General features: G+C 53.7%; 1 protein-coding gene across 2 annotated transcripts in view; it reads left to right on the forward strand.

The window, feature by feature from the left end:
- The window catches only part of CMKLR1 (chemerin chemokine-like receptor 1), a 47671-nt gene that overhangs the window by 2791 nt on the left and 25894 nt on the right, over positions 1-18986 (forward strand). The window contains exon 1 of one of the 2 annotated variants that reach the window (XM_030336466.1): positions 10041-10144. The exons of the other annotated variant lie outside the window; for it this stretch is intronic. The gene's annotated coding sequence lies outside the window, so the exon portion shown is untranslated. Of the gene's footprint in view, positions 1-10040; positions 10145-18986 lie in introns of those variants that run through there. 2 annotated transcript variants of the gene reach the window in all.

The following is an 18986-nucleotide window of genomic DNA, read 5'->3' on the forward strand; positions in this document are numbered from 1 at the left end:
TAGAGAGGGGTTCCGACGGGAGACCTCCATGAGAGGCACCAGCACGTCGTGGCTGTGGAGCTGGTTCTTTTGGGTGAGTTCGAGCCTGGTCTGCCCCCTGCCGGCTGAGCGACGTGGAACAAGTTCCCTGTATGCGCCTCGTTTCCTCGTCTGAGAAATGGGAATATTACAAAGATGAAACGAGATCACACACGTGGAGCACTTAGCAGACGGCTTGTTGTGTCCCAAGGTGCTCTGTAAACATCAGCTATGGTTCTGTTATCACTTCTAGGCCACCGTGCCGTCTAGACCTTTGACACCCATCTGAGCCGAACAGAAATGGGTACTGATGTCTTTACCAGCGGATTAGCAATGCTCAGGTTCCCGTCCGAGTACAAAAATACTAAAAGCCCATTTCGATCTCTTTGAGCTACACTGCGCGAGCGTGGTTCTTACCGCCAGGAATTACCGCCGGTTTCAGGGCTGCAAAGCAGACTCGGGGCTTCTCAAAGTACCATCGTGGGAATGTTGGCATCAGAAGAATCGTGAATAATATTATTCCTGCAGAATAATCATGAGGATTTCCTGAAGCTCCGGTTTTTCGAGTCGGAATCTCTGAGGGTGAGGTGGGGGGGGGGGTTCTTCCTTGCACCAGCCTCCACCCCCCCCCAGATGATTCTGACGCCTCCCAAAACTTGAGGGCCCCCGAGCTAGAGTGTGTGAACATCTTTTCTTTTTTGCCTTTTGTCCAGGTTTCTGGGTTGTTGATCGCAGACACTGAGGTTCATGTTTTTCCCTTTCTAAGCAAATATCTGTGTACTTCTGTGCGTTTTCATGTCCTGCGTCAGCTGTTGAGGCCAGGAGGCATGGCGCAGAAGAAGTGAAACTTTATTTTGTAGGGCCGCGGAAAGTCAGAGCGAGCTAGCAATCACCCAGCGTGTGGGCTTTGGAATTATTTTAAGCTACCGAACTCTCTCCCTCCAATGAAAATGCACGGAGGACTGCAATCTGAAAACAGAGAACAGACGTGTTAGGCTAGCCGAAACAGAAGCGGGGGACTCGCCGAAACTCACTCTTAGAGCTTGGTGGGGCGGGTTGAAGCCGGCAAATCTCCTCCAAACTAAGAGACCAACGTTCTTGAACATCGTGGGATTTGCCGCATGGGCTTAAGACAAGGTACTCTCACCCTCTGGCCATAATCGTCTCATTTGTGATCGAGGAGGTTGAGCGTTGCACTCGTCGGGGTAGTAGCTGCTGGAATACATAGACGCAAGCACGTGTAATGGCTCAAACAGAACAGACGTTTACTATGAGGCAGGTGCTTCTGCATGGGGGCGGCCCTCTTCCGTGCACTTCCCTACGGTCCCCTTGGACATCACCACTGATGAAAGAAAGCATGGACGTAGCACGTTTACTTCTTCAGTGCCTGCTGCCACACGAGAGGACTAGTCGTGTGGCCGATCTAGTTGCAAAGGAGGCTGGAAAATAGAGCTCTTGGCAAGGCGACTCTTTCCCGATGTCAGCTGTATGCTGTGCAAGGGGGTGGGGGGTGGATTTTTGCGGACAGCTAGTTGTCTCTGCCCCAAATATGGCGACCTCTGGGGTCTCTTCCACTCTCTGATTTTAAGTCTAAATTCTCACTCCCATGGCGTCAACACGGTGACGTTGCTCCACAAATACTTTCTTGCCCTCAAGATAATCCCCATCAGATATACTGAGTAAATCCCCACATTCCAGCCCAGTAAAGGCGGGTTTCCCTGGGACTCAGGCAACAGCGATTCTCTCTCCTTCCTGGAGAAAGCAAACGAGAAGGACAGTTGTCCTGAGCACAGCACCCTTCACCGAGCCAAAGGCTTTCAGATCCAGTATCTCCCTGCATCCCCCTCACAGCCCTACCTGGAAAGGCTTCACCATAATCGTCCCCGTTTTATAGACGAAAAACGAGAAGATCAGAGAGGTAAAGGGTCTTGCCCAGGGTCACACGCGTCGGCTGGGATTTGAACTGAGAAAATCCTAGTCCCGTCCTAGGGTCGCGGCGCACGCTGGATGCGTGCGCGTGCGAGCACGTTTGCGTGCGTGTGCGTGCGTGCGTGTCATTTCGGGCAGGGGCTTTCCTCGGGCTGTGTTCCCCCGGGCCTGGGCATCAGGAAGTGCGAGTACAGGAGTCGTTGTCCGTATCCCTAGAATGGTCCGAGCTTCCTGGTCATGAGGCAGCCGGGTGGGTGTCCTGGCCTGGAAAGCCCGGCGTCACTAGATGTCACAGCCACCGACCGACCAGAGAAAAGGGAAGGGGATAGCGTGTGAGGACACAGACTGAGGCTGTGCGGGTGACACTGAGGCCTTGATTGGGCCAGGCACATAGTGGGTGCTTGGGAACAATTTCCCGCGTGAATCAGCCTAGGGAGAGGTGGCAGCCATAGAATGGAATTAGACCCAGACTCTGTGCTTAAGGCCTTTGGGGGAGGGGAGGCAAGCTAGTAACACGTTCTTTTATTTGTTCCCCCAACAAACTTTTTTTTTTTTAATTTTTTTTCAAGGTTTATTTATTTTTGGGACAGAGAGAGACAGAGCATGAACGGGGGAGGGGCAGAGAGAGAGGGAGACACAGAATCGGAAACAGGCTCCAGGCTCTGAGCCATCAGCCCAGAGCCCGACGCGGGGCTCGAACTCACGGACCGCGAGATCGTGACCTGGCTGAAGTCGGACGCTTAACCGACTGCGCCACCCAGGCGCCCCCCAACAAACTTTTATTAGCACCTGCTGTGTGTCTGGCACCGTCTTGTAGTGATGGGCACAACGTGATAGAGGAAGTAGGATTTCTTGCCCTGCTGGGTGGTAATTCTACATGGTGCTGTCACAGGAAGACAGAATATCTGGTTGGCATCAGTTGATGGAGTAACATGGTCACAGACCCCACAGCCCGTGGCTCTAGAGTTCAGATACCATCTCTGCCCCCTAGCCTCCTGTCACCTCAGCATCCCCATCGGTAAAGCGGGTACCCTCTTCGCGCCTCCTCCACGGCCTTGGCAGGGGATAAAATGGGTTCATATACATAAGGCACAGTACAGTGCACAGTCAGCTCAGGGAAGACATTTCTACTTTTATCCTCCGGAAGGTGGGCATTGGAGTTTGCCCTCGCGTGTCTGGGTTGACGTGGGAGTCTGGCGCCGTGCGATCTTGGGTCCCCGGGCTGGAAAAGATCATGCGGGCCCGTCTCCTGGCTTCGTGCCTCGCCCCGTGGAGAAGTCCCGGGCTCGGGTGGGGGGTTGGTGGGGGGGAGCTCAGGCCTCGTTCCATCCACCACGGACGCTCTGTAAACTTGGAAGTACCAGCAGCTGACTCAGCAGGGGGGTCAGCTGCAACGTAGGCAGCCTGTGGGAATCGGTTCTGCTTTCTTGAGGTTCACAACTCGGGTCCTCTGATCCCAGCCCTGGGGGAAGCTCTTGTGTAAGGAGGCGGCTGGGTAGGGCTGTTGGTGCAAGACCCAGTGACTCCTACGTTTTCCTTCTGAGAGTCGGGGGCCAGGAGACAAGAGAGCTCGGTCTGGCACCAGCCACCTGGGCGAGCTCAGCTAAGTCCATCCCTGTCGAGTCTCCGTGTCCCCCTGTCTCAGAGGGTGGAGAGTGTGTGTGCAGCGCTCAGAAGATGATCAGGGGTGGTGTTCAAGGGCAGGGGCCCATTCAGAATGCACCCATCCCTGGTTATCCGAATTTGCTTGAAGGGTCATCAGCATCTGTGAATTCTTGAGTCTGAGAGGAAGAGCTCAAATAGCCAGCGTGTGAGTTTCTCGTTGCTGCTGTAACAACCGCCACGAACCTAGTGGCCTAGTAACACACGTGTTAACCTTCCGGTTCGGAAGGTCAACAACAGGTTTCACTGTGCTAAAAGCGAGGTGTTGGCGGACCTGTGCTCCGTTCAGAGGCTCCAGGGGAGAATGCAGCCCCTTGTCTTTTTCCAGAGTCCAGTGGCCGTTCATACTGGTGGCTTCATGGTCCCTTTCTCCTTCTCCAAAGCCAGCAGCAGCGGGTCGAGTCCTTCTCACATCGTATCGCTCCGGTTTTCCTGTCTCCCTCTTTCAGTTTGAAGGACCTGTGCGAGGACCCTGGATAAATCTCCCCCATCTCGTGACCCTTGACTCAGTCCCATGGGCAAAGCCCCTTTCTCCATGTCAGGTAACATACTCTCAGGTTCTGGGAGATCGGACATGGGCCTCTTTGGTGTGGCGGGGGTAGCGTTATTCTGCCCGTCACGGTGAGGGATATCTCGAACGCTGATCAGTGTCTCTGGGCTCACCATGAACCAGCGATCCTCCTGGTGGTTGGGCCTCTATGTCAGACCCTAGCGATTTCTAGACACGAGAACTCTTCTGTTTCTGCCCCATGCTGGGGAGAAGGGCCGAGCCTTGCTCGTGGGCTGCGTGTGCCCTTGAAGAAAGGCGGCTCATGGTTGGGAATGTGTGTGTGCCAACCTGCGGGGTCCTGCTCCAGATGCCCAGCCAGGCTGGTGTTCAACTAGAAGGTTCTCAGGATCTGAGGTGGCTCAAGGGAGGGGCTGTCTCGTCCCCTCAGCTGCAAGACCTTGCAACTTCCTGTTCTGCTGTTCTCCCCATGTGTCTCAGTTTCCAACAATACTCTCTCTTCCTGAGCTTCTCTTTCTGCTTCTGGCTCTGCTGAGGACTGCCCGACCCTCTCTGGGTCGCCTGTTTAAACATCTTAAGAGGGATCATCTGATTTGTTTAGTCCTAGTGGGGTTCAGGTCTGATAGATTAATCCCCTCTCAATGTGGAATGTTCATGTCCAACAGGCCCAAGAAAAATCTTTTTTTTTTTTTAAATGATTTATTGTCATGTTAGCTAACCTACAATGTATACAGTATGCTCTTGGTTTTGGGGGTAGATTCCCGTGATTCATTGTTTACATACGACACCCAGTGCTCATCCCAACAAGTGACCTCCTCAATGCTCATCACCCATTTTCCCCTCTCCCCTGCCCTGCCCCCCCCATTCAACCCTCAGTTTGTTCTCTGTATTGAAGAGTCCCTTATGGGTTTGCCTCCCTCTCTATTTGAAACTACTTTTTCCCCTCCCCTCCTCCATGGTCTTCTGTTAAGTTTCTCAAGTCCCACATATGAGTGGAAACATGATTTGTCTTTCTCTGACTGACTTATTTCACTCAGCATAACACCCTCCAGTTCCATCCACGTTGTTGCAAATGGCAGGATTTCATTCTTCTTTATTGCCACGTAGTGTTCCATTGTGTGTGTAAACCACATCTTCTTCATCATTCATCAGTTGATGGACATTAGTAGGCCCAGGAAAAATCCTGAACTGACATTGGATTGAATTGACATTGATCTCGACGTTGTTTAGTCCAGGGACGGAGTTCCACGGTCCTCACTCACGAGCCGTGGCAGACACGAACCCAATCGTGCCTTTCCCTCTAGCCGAACCCAAATGTTTCAGTTATTTAACTCTGTGGTCCAAACCTCTCCAAAACGCGGTGGCTTGAAATGACGTATTTGTTCACAGTTCTGTAGCTCGGCAGAGTTCTGCAGCGATGGCCCACGTGGAAGTCATGTGGAACAAAGTTGGGTCACTCATGGGCTACACGCAGCTGGGAGCTTGACCTGGGCGGGGCCGCTTAAGATGGCCCCACATCCTGCTGGGACTCGGGCTGTCTCTCCCCACTGTCTCAGCCTGTCTGGACTTCTCTACTTGGGACCTCAGGGCTCTGGGACAGTGAAAGCCAGGGCTGCTGGGCCTCTGAAGACGTAGGCCTGGGGTTGGCATAGCATCGCTTCTGCCGCATTCCGTTGATCGCGGCGTGTCACCGGCCCAGCCCAGACTCAAAGGGAAAAGCAGTAGAGGCCACCTCTTGATGTGGGTGTGTGTGTGTGTGTGGGGGGGGTGATGGTAGAGCCCATCCCCGATGACAATCTGTCAACCGGATTTGACCTTAAAATTCGACGGATGACAATGGTCATCTGAGATGGTCATTTGTCATTCCTGAGGTCTTGGTTTGTTGGGGCTGCAATCGCAGAATGCCAGAGACTGGGTGGCTCCTAAACAGAGAAACTCACCGTTGGCGGTTCTGGAGTCTGGAAGTCCCGGATCAGGGTGCCAGCATGGTCACGTTCTAGTGGGGGCCCTCTTCTGGGCTGCACACTGCTGTCCTTGCTGTGTCTTTGCACCATGGAAGGGGCAAGGGAGCTCTCTGGGGTCTCTTTCATAAGAGCGCTAATCCCCCACATCATCTCCCAGAGACCCCACCTCCTAATACTATCAAACTGGGGGTTAGGACATGACGTATGTATTGGGGTGGGTGGGGTGGGTGGGGGTGGAGGGGAAACGAACGTTCAGACCGTGGCCTGAGTGAGTTAGTCCACGCTTTCACTTGTCGGCTGGGAAATAAGCTTTAGAAAGGGAGAGGGACTCCCGTGAAGGCAGCGAGAGAGCCAGGATACAGCCTCCACGCACCCCACCAGCATTTACTGAGCGCCTACCGTGTGCCAGGAGCATGGGATACAGGGAGTGACAGGCCCTGCCCTCAGGGGGCTCCCTGTCAAGCGGGAAGACAGGCGTGTATGCAGAGTGGTGTCCGTGTGGCCAGATTTCGGCTTTAATGGCAGGGCGCACGGTGCCAACTGCTCCCGGGTCACAATCACCCATGGCGTTTCCGTCCATCGTCCACTCAGTAAAGTAGGTGAGCCCCGGCCATTTGACTGAGAGTGCATTTTTCTTTTGTTTTGTTGAAACTTTATTTTGAGAGAGAGAGAGAGAGAGCAGGGGGAGGGCAGAGAGAGGGCGAGAGTATCCCAAGCAGGCTCTGTGCTGTCAGGGCAGAGATCGACATGGGGCTCGGTCTCACGAACCCTGAGATCCTGACCTGGGCCGAAATCAAGAGTCGGGCGCTTAACCGGCCGGACCGCCCGGGAGCCCCGAGAGCGTATTGCTAAATACACTCAGATTGATGTCTGCCCGCTACACTCAGTGTGCAAAGTACCTCGGGGGGCAAAGAGCTTGGCTGGGGATGGCTTTAATAGGGGAAGTCAGGAAACGGCGCCTTGAGAAGGAAGTGCGGATTTGAGCTGGTGCCAAGGATGATTGGCTTTGGAGGAGGCCTCCGGTTGGCTGGAGCAGGAGTTGGCCGGAAATAAAAGATCCTTCAGGTGGGGAGAGCAGCACGAGCCCAGATCCGGAGGCTGGACGAGCGAGGGGTGTGTGGTGTGGTGGGTGGGAGCAGGGAGTGGCCGGAGGGAGTCTGGACGCTCTGCGGGGTCTTGAAGATCCCACGCAATTTTCTGGGTGGTCCAGCGCTGCCCCGTTGCAGCATCCTGTTGTCCTGAGGCCCATGTCTCCGAACTCCCATCGAGCTGAAGCTCAGACATTTGCACAATTGAAGATTCCGGGCAGCCCCAAACTAATTGAGTTTGAACTTCTAACTTGGCAGAGGGCATGTCGGTTTGTGGCTCTGTCTCCTGGCCTGTCTGGTCCATGAACCAGCTCAGCGTTGCTTTGCATTGGTGGCTTTCTTAACTGGATGACGGGGTCCCCTCTCCTCCCATGCCCGGGGCCTTGCTGCCAGACGAGGACACGGAGCTTGGGAGAAACGAGATGTTTCCTCCAGGGCTGAAGAAGGCTGATTTAGGATGGCACCTGCGGTCGGCCTGGGCTCCTTTCCTGCGGGGAGACCTTGCCACTGCCCTTCGGAGCCAGACCGAGCCGGGCCTGGCACCGGAGGGCCCACTGGCTTCCCAGCGGCTGGGGACACAGAGCCGACGGGCGTCAAGACAGAGCCTTCGGGGAGGGCAGGCCGTCTGCAGTCTCTTTTACGGCAGACTTGACTCACAAGGGGCCTCTTCGACTGTCAGGGATTTGGGTCACGAAGAAAAAGGGCGTCCCTTGAGTAAGAGGGGAACGGCCACCCGGCGGGTAGGAGCCGAAGATCCGCCAGCTCCCAGACCTGTTTTGAAACGCCGGCCGTGAACCCCGGAAAAGTTCACTTGACCGCTCTGTGCCTCGGTTTCCTCCCCTGTAAAATGAGGCTCACAGGGGTGTTGTGTGGCTTGTGTGAGATCCTGTGTGGCTCGGAGGTGGGGCTGAAAACCACCGTGGCCTCTGCGTGAGGGGGCCTGGCTCCAGGGGTGCGGAACTGTGGGGGCCGGAGGTCCTGAGCCAGGAGGGGCCAAGAAAGGCCAAGTGTGCCGTTCCCAGGGTCACGCTGCACCCCAAGCCTTCCCCTCCATTTCCTGCCTTGGCCCCAAAACATGGCAGGACGGGGTGGGGACCTTGAATCACCAGCCCCTCTTCTCCTGGGGGGCGCGGGGCCTGTTTGGCCTCAATGGGCCTTTCTTTTTCTGGCCTTTCCCTCCCCCGCCACGAAAAACCTCAGACGTGAAGGGAATCGGGAATCAGGAGCAGGCCCCAGGGCAGGGCAGGGCGGCTCCCCGGAGCCTGGCTGGGCGATGCCGCTCACCTCCCCGTCACCGATTCCCGGCGTTCTGTTCCCTCCGCATTCTCGGCCCTCTCCCTGCTCTGGCGTCTCGCATTTCGCAGGAAGCCAACATCACCCACAGTTCCTCCTCCTAAGAGCTTTGTGTGTTGTTTCCACTGCCCACAGAGGACAGGGAGCTTCCGTTTGCTGAGTCCCTGCTGGGCTTCTGCCCTGTCCTGCTTTAAGGTTGTCTTCCGGGACCACAGGTTCGTCGTTTCTCTGGTGTGGAGCTAGGGCAAAGGGTCCCATTTTACAGCCGAGGAGACTGAGGCCCAGAGAGAGGGTGTGTGCTCGCCGGCTCCTTCCTTCTGTAATTTACCAGGTCTTTTCTAGCCGGCCTCCCTCTCTGCCTTTGAAATGCACCCTTTGCCCTTTGGGGGGGCCCTGTGATGGGGCACACAGGGAAATGATTTGGAGTCTGGGACGAGACGGACCTGGGTTCAACTCCTGAATCCCCTGGCGACCAGCGGGGTGCTCTCTCGCACAGCGTTCCGGTTGGCTGCTCTCTCTCGGCCTCGGGTTCCCCGTTTGTCAATGAAAGTGATAACAGGATCAGCCCTGCGTTGCAGGGTGAAGATTAAATGAGATAATCCATGTAAAGGGCCTGGCCCTGGGCCCTGCACTGCCTGGGTCCCTGTCAAGGGGGCGTGCCTCAGACTTCTGGGCTTTTAAAACAAGATGGGTGCCTGGAGGTCCCTGGTAAATGCTTTTTGAAATGAGACTAAATTCTTGAATTACCCCTTCTGCTCCAGCCCCCTAGCCTGTTTACAGCCATACTTTCCTGTCCAGGATGAGGCTCAGAGAGGTTGGTCGACTGCCTAAGGTCACACAGCTGCTGACAAAGGGAGACAGGCTCCTGATACCTCCTCCCGTAGCTGCCTGTACACTTGACCGTAAACCACAAGGGCTTTTCCTATTTTCCTGGCCCCTTTGTCCAGAGTCTACACATCCTGCTCTTTTGTGATTTCTAGACCTTTCTGCTTTACCTCTGCCACAGACCCTCCCTATTCCAATCAGGGCTGTCTCCTGTATCGTTTTTGTGTTTTTTTTTTTAAATCAAATGCCCCATTCAGTCAGAAGCCTGTTCTCAGCCAGACGTCCCGCTGAAAACCAAAGCAATCAACTCATTCACACTGAGGTGTTGGTAGCTGCTGACAGCTTACGGGAGTGGGGGCTTGCGAACACGATGGCCAGAGTCAGCAGAGAATGTCTGTGCCGGCGGACGTTCGGGCACCGTGGACACAAGGTCAGGGGAGACTTGGGGCCAGGGGTTTTCCCAGAGGCGAGCGAGCCGTGGCCCGGTCCTGCTATAAAGACCCGAGGGCAGGAAGTTACTGAGTCAACTCCATAGAAATTTGTATTTCCAACTCCCTCACACCTCCACCAGTGCCTCTCTGCTCCTCCCGTTTCTTGTAGACGGAGTGGCCCGAATTGGGTTGACTTTTTTTTTTTTTTTTTTTTTTAATGTGACGAGGCTGCGCTCCAGCCGAGCTCGGAGAAACTGGGCAGGCCCCGGAGGCCTTGGGGACGAGTGTTGCAATCTTGGCACACCCCGTGTCTACACTGCCCGCCCACCGGCCTGCCACTTTCCCACAGAGGACAGAGGTGCTTACCACGGCCATGTCCTGGGCCCTGGACGAGGACAGGTGTCCCTGTCACCCTTTGCCGAACTGGTAACGCTGTCTTCTCACTCAGGGGCCCTTCTTCCTTCCTCGCGTGGGCACTGGAGGGGGCGCTGCGAGAGGCCCGGGGCTGTGCCACTGGGCCGCTGTGGGGAGAGGCAGGTCAGGTGTCTGGTCAGGGTGTGTTTGGAGAGGCAGGATGGCATGAATGTCGCCGCTTCTGCAATCCAGCTGCGTGGTTTCCCATTCCTTGACTTCCTGGCTCCGTGGCCTTGGTTTCCTTATCTGTACGGGGGGGGGGCCAGAATGGCATTGCCTCACGGGCTTTTGGGGGTGGAAGGAGATAAATGTAGGGGAGGACACGTTTTATTTCGTTTTATATCTTGTTTGTTTGTTTGTTTGGTATTTGCCACCATCAGCTGTTTAAAGGCAAGAAACTGGAACTTGGGGGTCCGCGCACGGAGTGCGTGTGGCACTGGGGCCCAGGGAGCAGTAATTGCCAAGCGTTTGCCCCTGGCAGTCCGGTCCGTGTCCCTAGCGACGGGGTGGATTCGTACGAAGCTCTGCCCCTTTCTGCTTTCTCGCCGTGGTGGGGGGAGGGGTCTTTGGGGGCGTAGTTTCACCTTGTTTACGGTCATGTTCTTGAAAACTCGGGGTGCGCGGCGAGGGTGGTGGAGAGGGTGTAGGGGTGAGGTCGGAAGAGCTCCATGGGACACCCGGGCGGCTCAGCCGGTTGAGCATCAAGTTCTTGGTTTCGGCCCAGGTCATGACCTCACGGGTTCGGGAGTTCGAGCCCCGCGTTGGGCTCCGCACTGACGGTCTTGAGCCTGCTTCGGATTTTCTCTCTCTCTTCTTCTCTCTGCCCTTCTCTGGCTCATTCTCTGTCTCCAAAATAAATAAGTAAACTTAAAAAAAAAAACAACAACAACGAACTCCTGGCTTCAGGTCAGTGGTAAGTTTCTGGAACCATCCGAAAGGCCTCCCCGGGCATCGTCTGGTTCCCCCAGGGGGGGTGGGTGGCCAGCTGGTTTCTCCCCTTGATGTCTTATGGAGAAGCTGGGGGCATCTCTGTATGCTCAAGTTCCCGAGGGGGCGCCAGCATTCGTGGGGTTCTGGGCTCCACCCCGAGATGTAGGGCCCAGAGCAAGGCCACTGTGAGAAGCTGGGTCAAAGGCTGGCTGGCCCCTGTCTTCTCAGTGTACCTCCCTGCCCTGTGACCACTTCACCCCTCCTCGCCCTCCCTCCTCCCCCCTCCCCCTCCCTCCTCGTCTCTCCATTCTTCTAAATACTTCCAGAAGTTGAGTGGAACATCTCTGGGCAGAAGCAAGAACTGACCTTGAGGAAAGGGAGGGTCCTCGAAGCTCCAGGGGCCGGCTGGCTTCTCCGTGGCTTCCTCTCCCCGGGAGCTGGCCGAGAGGAGATGCCATGAAAAGCAGTGAGCCTCAGTTGTCCAGCAAACGTACCCCGGGCACCCAGCCCCCCTGCGCCCTGCACAGCACGGGCACTCAGTGCATGTTCGTGAGGGGATGACCAGCAGAGGCCCACACCCCACACCCTCATACTCTGGGGACCGGGATCTGGGGCATCGCCTGAAGCCCCCCTCCTTCCCTTAGGGCAAACCGAACCCTCACTAGAGTTATTTTGAGGGTATGTGCTTATTTTTAAAACACAAGATTGTTTCGAGGGCATCCGCTTTATTTAAAAAAGAAAAAGCATGGGAATTTTGCATTCAGCACCATAATATGCCCCTGCCTTTAAAGACAAAACTTGTGGCCCTCAGAAAACCTTGGGTCAGCTCCAGGGAAAGGACCTTCATCTGTGTTCTGGTTTCCTGTCTCTGTGGCTCATTCAGCGACATTTGGGGTAGAAAACGCATAGATCGTCAGGTTTGAGGGGGATGCTCACGGACGGTTGAGTCTTCCCCTCCCCCCCCCGCCCCGCCCATCTCTATATTGTGTGAGAATATAGGCACAGAGAGGTTAAGTGACGTGCTCAAGGTCACACAGCTGGTAAGCAGCAGAGCCAGAGTTTGAACCCAGACAGCTTTCGCCACAACGCTTGCAAAGATGCCACTTGGGTGAGCCCTGTTCCTGTCTCCCCTGTTGTATTTGTGGCTAGACAGCTGGGGCAGTTTCCCGGACAACTGAGACCCACTTCCTTCCACGGCGTCGCCTCTGATGACGGTCGGCTCCCAGAGAGAAGAACCACCAAGGGCCCGGATGGCGCCTGGGGCCTCAAGAACCCTTCTACCGGGGACAGGGAAGGTTCTGCACAAAGACACAAATTTTAGGGTTCCCCGGCTGGAGTCACGGACCTCTGGTCTGGGCTGGGTCTCTCTGGAAGGAAACAGTCTGTGTGCCTCTCGTCTGAGGCACTTGGCCAGCCTCTTACCCCAGGTGGTTTGGCTTCTGCCGAGCGTCCAACCCTCAGCGCCTGCGCCGCTGTCTGTGGGCCAACCGTGGGCTGCCAAGGATCTGAGAACTCGTTTCCAGAAGAGGCAACTGAGGCCCAAACATGATGTCAGAGGAAGAAGGCTGGTGTCCAATCCCGTGTGTCTGGCCGCCCTGGCTCAGGAGCTCAGGTGGGGCCTCTGCCCTGCCTCTTCTCTGCGGGACCAGAGGGCGCCTTCCAAGTCCATGGTCGCCTGGAGGATCCACGCGCTCGTGGCTCAGAGAGGGAAAGAGATTGGTGTAGGTTCTCAGAAGGTTGGGAGCAGAGTGTGACCGGAAGCCATGTCTCCCACTCGCCTGGCACCTCATTCATCCCTGTCGCCCTCGGGGGAACATTCGAGGACCGGGGTTTGGGCGGGAAAGACAGAGCTGCTCTTCGGGTCTCAGTTTCCCCTGACGTCGAACAGGGGGATTGACAACCCCAGCCCACTGGAACCCGTATGTGGTGAAGTTTTTACCAAACAGAGAGAGAGAGAGAGAGAATGCAGACAACAGAATGAGTTTTTTCAGAAAGTGAGATGTTTTCAGCTGAGGAAGATGAGTCTTTGTCCCACCGATTTTTGTTGGCGTTAAATACCGTCTCTTTTCCGAAACGGCGGGGGCGGTAAAGGGCAATTTTAATTTTGCGGTACCCTCACTTGGCGAACACGGAAAGGTGGGAACTCTAAGGCAGTCTCACAACTGTTCGGGAGATGTAACTGGCTCACGAAACCCCAAAGTTTGGAGTTCACTGAACTAACGCTGTCTCTTGGGCTCCTTTGAGCTCAGGGACAAGCCAGGTAGGCGTAGGAGTGGCTGAGGTCACGTGATTGGAAAGAACCGAGAGCCTGGGCCCTGGGCATGGAGGTGAGGGTTCCGGCAGCTAGAGCCAGAGCCGGACCGCAGAGCCGGGAATGTACCTGGCACGGAGTAGTTGCCCATTTTGGGCAACGGGGTGAAATGGTTTCCATGTGAGTGTTCAGCACATGACTCAGAGTCAGGGCAGTGGGGAGAGAGAGAGAGAGAGAGAGAGAGAGAGAGCGAGAGAGAGAGAGCTGGGTTCTGAGTTGGGTATCTGTCTTCGGTCGGGTTTCCCCAGAGCAGAGCCTGAGGCAAGGATTTGGGTGAATGTGAGGTTTTGCGTATGTGCTGTCAGACAGGGTTGGGATTAGGGAGAGGCGAGCGAGGTAGGGTCACGCAAGTTTAGAGCTGGATTCCATCTTCATTTAAAATTTTGATATTTTGCTCATCTTGCATCTTATGCTTTAGTTTAATTTTTTTTTTTAAGTTTATCTATTTTGAGAGAGAGACAAAGAGAGAACGCACGTGCATTTGAGCAGGAGAGGGGCAGAGAGAGGGGAGGGGGACAGAGAGTCCAAAGCAGGCTCTGCGGTGTCAGCACAGAGCCCGACGCGGGGATCAGTCCCACAAACCGGGAGATCATGACCTGAGCAGAAATCGAGAGTCAGACGCTTAGACAACTGAGCCACCCAGGCGTCCCTAATTTCGCTTTGTGAGAATATGGAACTAAAGTATTGTTTATCTTGATCAGTAAATTGCTTGGCACACTCTTAAATTTACGTTCAAGGACAGAGCAGGGCGGGAACGCAGCAAGGATGTGGTCTCAGGTGGAGACTTTTCTTAGCCTGATCCCACGGGGAGCTCTGGAGCCTGAATTGCACCCCCGTCAGTTGGAGGGAGGCAGCCCCTGCTTGGCCGAGGGCAATCCCCAGGGGAAGGGGCCAGCTGTGAGCCGTGAGCACCTAGCATTCTCTGCAGCCGTGGGATGGGTGCCCTCAGCTAGTAAAGGGGATCTGAGCTGGACACCCACCACCCACCACAGTACTCTTTGTTTTTCTTTGAGAGACGCCAGTAAAAAGTTTGAGTCATTTTTAGGTGCTTTTGGCTGTCGGACTGTGTTTCTTTGGCTATGACTGTGCTAAAGCCTCCAGGGCCCAGCTTCTAGTCCTCTTATAGAATGGGTGAACGAGGGGCGCCTGGGTGGCGCAGTCGGTTAAGCGTCCGACTTCAGCCAGGTCACGATCTCGCGGTCCGTGAGTTCGAGCCCCGCGTCGGGCTCTGGGCTGATGGCTCGGAGCCTGGAGCCTGTTTCCGATTCTGTGTCTCCCTCTCTCTCTGCCCCTCTCCCGTTCATGCTCTGTCTCTCTCTGTCCCAAAAATAAATAAATGTTGAAAAAAAAAAAAAATTTAGAATGGGTGAACGAGGGGCACCTGAGCGGCTCAGTGGGTTGAGTGTCGCCTTGATTTCGGCTCAGGTCATGATCCCAGGGTCATGGGATCGAGCCCCATGTTGTGTCCAGTGCTGAGTGTGGAGCCTGCTTAAGATTCTCTCTCTTCCTCTCTCTCTCTCTCTCTCTCTCTCTCTCTCCCCCCCTCCCTTTTCCCACTCACACATGCCCTCTCTCTCTCTCAAGTAAATAATAATAATAAAGAACAGATGAATGAATGAATGCTTTGAGCAGGGAGGGTGTCCTGGGTTGGGGCAGGGGAAGGTAGGTGGAGCTAGCGTGGGTAGGGGCGTGGCCTGAGAATGAGCTCATTCCAGCTTGGAGGATGGGAGCAGGCTGGAGGAAAGCCACAGCGGGTTAAGTGTCTGTGATCCTGGCCAAGGAAGGAAAAGCAGGGGGAGGATACAGTAGGAAGGACAGGGCTTTGCCCCTGGTTAAGCAGGCAAGCAGCGAGGGTCCCGGGAGGTAGCCTGGCACTCTGGATTCTCCTAAACTGGGAAGCTGAAGGAGTTGTAGACCCTTGAGGCCTGGAATATTTTCGTTCTGAGTCTCAGATCCTTGGAGAGGGTTGGGGTTCTTGGTGGAACTCAGGAGAAAGCACTGCAGACTAGGTGTGATGTTAAGTCCCAGGGCTCAGAGAGAGAGGCACAGGGTTTGTTCCCTAAAAGGGGCTCCTTCTGGGATTTTAGGGTGACACGTTCTTGCTAAAACTCTGCCCCTGCTGCACACAGTGCCTGAGTTTACACCGTCAAAGCTTTAAATCCGAACTTAATCCGTGACATTCTACTCCGGCCACCTGGCCCGAACGTGCCAAGGTCTCATGCCTCTGAGCCTTGGCGTCTGCTGTGCCTGGGCTCACTCTCACTCGTCCTTCAAGTTTCACTTCTCCCAGGCAGCCTTCCCTGACTCGGTAGCTGGCGTGGGTACCATGCCTGTGTGTTCTCCCGGCACACGGGGCTTGCTGTGTTGTGATTTTACTCATTATCTGCACCCCCCGCCCCCCGCCTCCCGCCCCCTGGCTTGGGGTTTCTCCGGAGTGGGAACTACATCTTTGTATTCCCAGCTCTTGGCTGGTACCTGGCAGATCGTGTGTGCTCAGTAAGGTTTATTGAATGTATGAATGAGAAATGTGTGATCTGTCGTCAGATATTTCTACCCTAGTGTGAAAGAAGCTCCGAGAGGAGTTTTTTGTTTGTTTCATGATCCTACTCCCTCACGACTGTCCCACATTCGTGTCTGGGGCAATATAATTCAAAATAGCCTAAGAATCGTAATCGTATTCAATAGCGTACTCCTCTTATCTGACTCTAGTACCGACTCTATTTGGTATGTACTCTTACTGCTCCATTTTGCAGAGGGAAACTGAGGCACGCGATGTTTAAGCGACCTAGGTAGTAGGTAGCGGAGCCGGCATTTGAGCTCAGATGTTCTGGCTGCTGAGGTGCTGACCACGGGTTTGGGTTCAAGTCCTCACTCCTCCATACGGTAGCTGTGTGGCCTTGGGCAGGTTGCTTGACCCCTCTGGGCTTCTGTTGCCGCAACTGGGAGACGGGGGTGGTAATCAGGGCTGTTGGGAGGCCGGAACAAAGTGAGCGAGGGGAAGGGTCCTGAGGGCTGACGGGGACGGTTCCCACGGCCAGCTGGTGGTTACACACTGCGGGGGCTCTTGGGAACCTGCACCAGTGGAGACGTTGCCAGGGTTCTTGTCAGAAGGGTGAGAAGGCAAGGAGGAGGGAGACAAAGGCCCCTCTGTGAGCCACCTGGGGCCCTTCCTCTGGGAGGCGAGTTAGGAAGAAATGAGAGCCCCGTAGGGGGAGAAGAGGACTCCCGCCTGGGAGTGGGGCGGGTGCCATGTTGCCTGCCAGGATTTGTTCTTCACGAGCAATGGGTGGAAAATTACTTTGGATTCTTTCCTGAGGGGGCAGGAAGGCTAGGGCCAGTCCACAGAGGGGAGAGGTCTCTCTACCCGCCAGGAATGCGATCCCAGTTTTATTTTAAAACGGAAAAGAAGCAGAAGACAACTTTAAGTTGATGGTGGCTTGGGGCCGCTCGTGGCTGCCTAGCCAGTTCTAGAACACGACACTTCACAAGCTCAGGCTCCAGCCTCTGAGATTGGGGATAGCAGCAGAAACGTGCCAGCTGGCCCATCACTACCCTGTTCTCTGAGGAGCCTGCCTCCTCCAGCTTGACTGGCTTCTTTTCTGGGAAACCAGATCTATCCTTTGGGGTTGGCAGGGGGGCCTTGGGCACAAATCTGTCTCCCTCACGCTGCAGATAGTTTCACACATCTGCAAAATATATTCCTGATCCCTGATCCCCACAGCGGCCCTGCGGATGGTTTCTCCCTCCCTCTGACAAACATGGAAATGGAGGACCAGAAGTTGGAACAGCTGGACAGTTAGGAGAAAAACCAAGAGTTCTCATACCACAGACATGGTTTGGGCTCTCTGGGGACTAACAGTCCAAGTAGCTCTGAAGCATTTTCTTGATGAACTAAAACACAGCATAGCCAGTGCAAAGGGACGGCTGAAAAGTTGTTTGCTCTCCTTGTGACACTGAGGAAGGGCTTGAGAGCCCCAGACAGTTTTGGGAATAGGTAGCAAATGATACACACACGATTGATTGCAATACTATGTAACACATATACAATAATGAATCGTAGTAGTAAAGAGACTGGAAACAAGTCAAGTGCTCAAATCCAGGAGACTGCTTCGGTAAATGATGGCAAGACCAACAATGGAGTGCTATGCAGCCATCAAAAAGGATAGACACTATACTGATGTGAAATGATCTCCAAGGTGTATTGCTAGGATAGACAACTTGCAAAAATAGTGTGTGTAATATACTGCCTTTCGTGCAAAATGGGAGAGAAATTAGAATACACATGCATATTTGCTTAAAGGAAAATAAATAAAATAAATAAATAAAAATAAAAATAAATAAAAGCCGTTGATAGGTCCGGGGGGGACTGGGTGGATGGTGACAGGGTAGGAATGAGGATTTGCCTTCTTTTTTTTTTTTTTTTTCCAAGATTTTATTTTTAAGTAATCTCTGTACCCAACAGGGGGCTCAAACTCATGACCCCGAGATCAGGAGTCACATGCTCCACTGACTGAGCCAGCCAGTGCCCTGGATTCGCATTCTAACTTTTAAATAATTTTAGATGGTTTTGAATATCACCAATTAGATGGAGTTGTGTTGCGTAGTCAAAAATTTAAGTTACAAAAGCCAAGTGACAATCACGCACAGTTGCCCATTAGGCTAGTGGTTATTATAAAGTATTATTTAAACTGTAATCCTTGTGACTTTTACCATCATGATCCCCTTGACCATCACATGAACACACGTAGGGTTTTAAACCGAGCTCTGCCTGACTCCAGCTTCCTCAGTGTCACAAGGAGAGGGTTCCTTCTGGCCTACTTTGAACCTAGCCTGAGAGGGTCCTAATTGTGTCTGATGCAGGGCCCGCCCTTCCCTGTAGCGTCCATTTCATTCTGGATGTTGGGATGTGTTCCTGGTGCCCTTGGCCCCCTGTGGACATGGGTGGTCAAGCCAGTTGACTTGTTTGTCTCTTTCCAAGAGAACAAACTTGGTGAAATGTTTGTAGGAAAAAAATGTGTCCTTGTGGGCTCTCCTTGACCCTCGTGTCCAATGGGCAGAGAGACCTTCTAGAGAATATAACTGAACACCCATATGCTCGGTCAAGAAAACAATCTTATAGGGCTTTTAGCCGGTGATTTCTCTGCCAGGACCTCCCCAGATATGCCTTCCTGTTGATATATATATATATATATATATATATATATATATATACACACACACATATATATATACATATACATATACACTATATATATAGTATATAATAAATTATATATATAGTCAAATATATATATTATCATATATATGTCAATATGTATATTTGACAATAAATTATATATATATATATAATTGTCAAATTGGTTTCCATACAACACCCAGTGCTCATCCCAACCTGTTAAAATTAACCGAAGACATTGATGAGCTGCCACTGCATATTTTGATCAGCGTGTTGCTATGTGGCTCCAGCCTTCCATCCCAAAACCGAGGCCCCTCACATATCCACCCCAGAGCCAAGGCTCACACCTTGCTCTGTAGCTCTCTGGTCTTCGGGAAGTTTGGAAATACCCCAAGGCTACCCTTATTATGCCCCTAAACATGTACCCAAATACGCCA

This window comes from Lynx canadensis, chromosome D3 (genome assembly GCF_007474595.2).
Source record: "Lynx canadensis isolate LIC74 chromosome D3, mLynCan4.pri.v2, whole genome shotgun sequence".
Classification (NCBI taxonomy): domain Eukaryota; kingdom Metazoa; phylum Chordata; class Mammalia; order Carnivora; family Felidae; genus Lynx; species Lynx canadensis.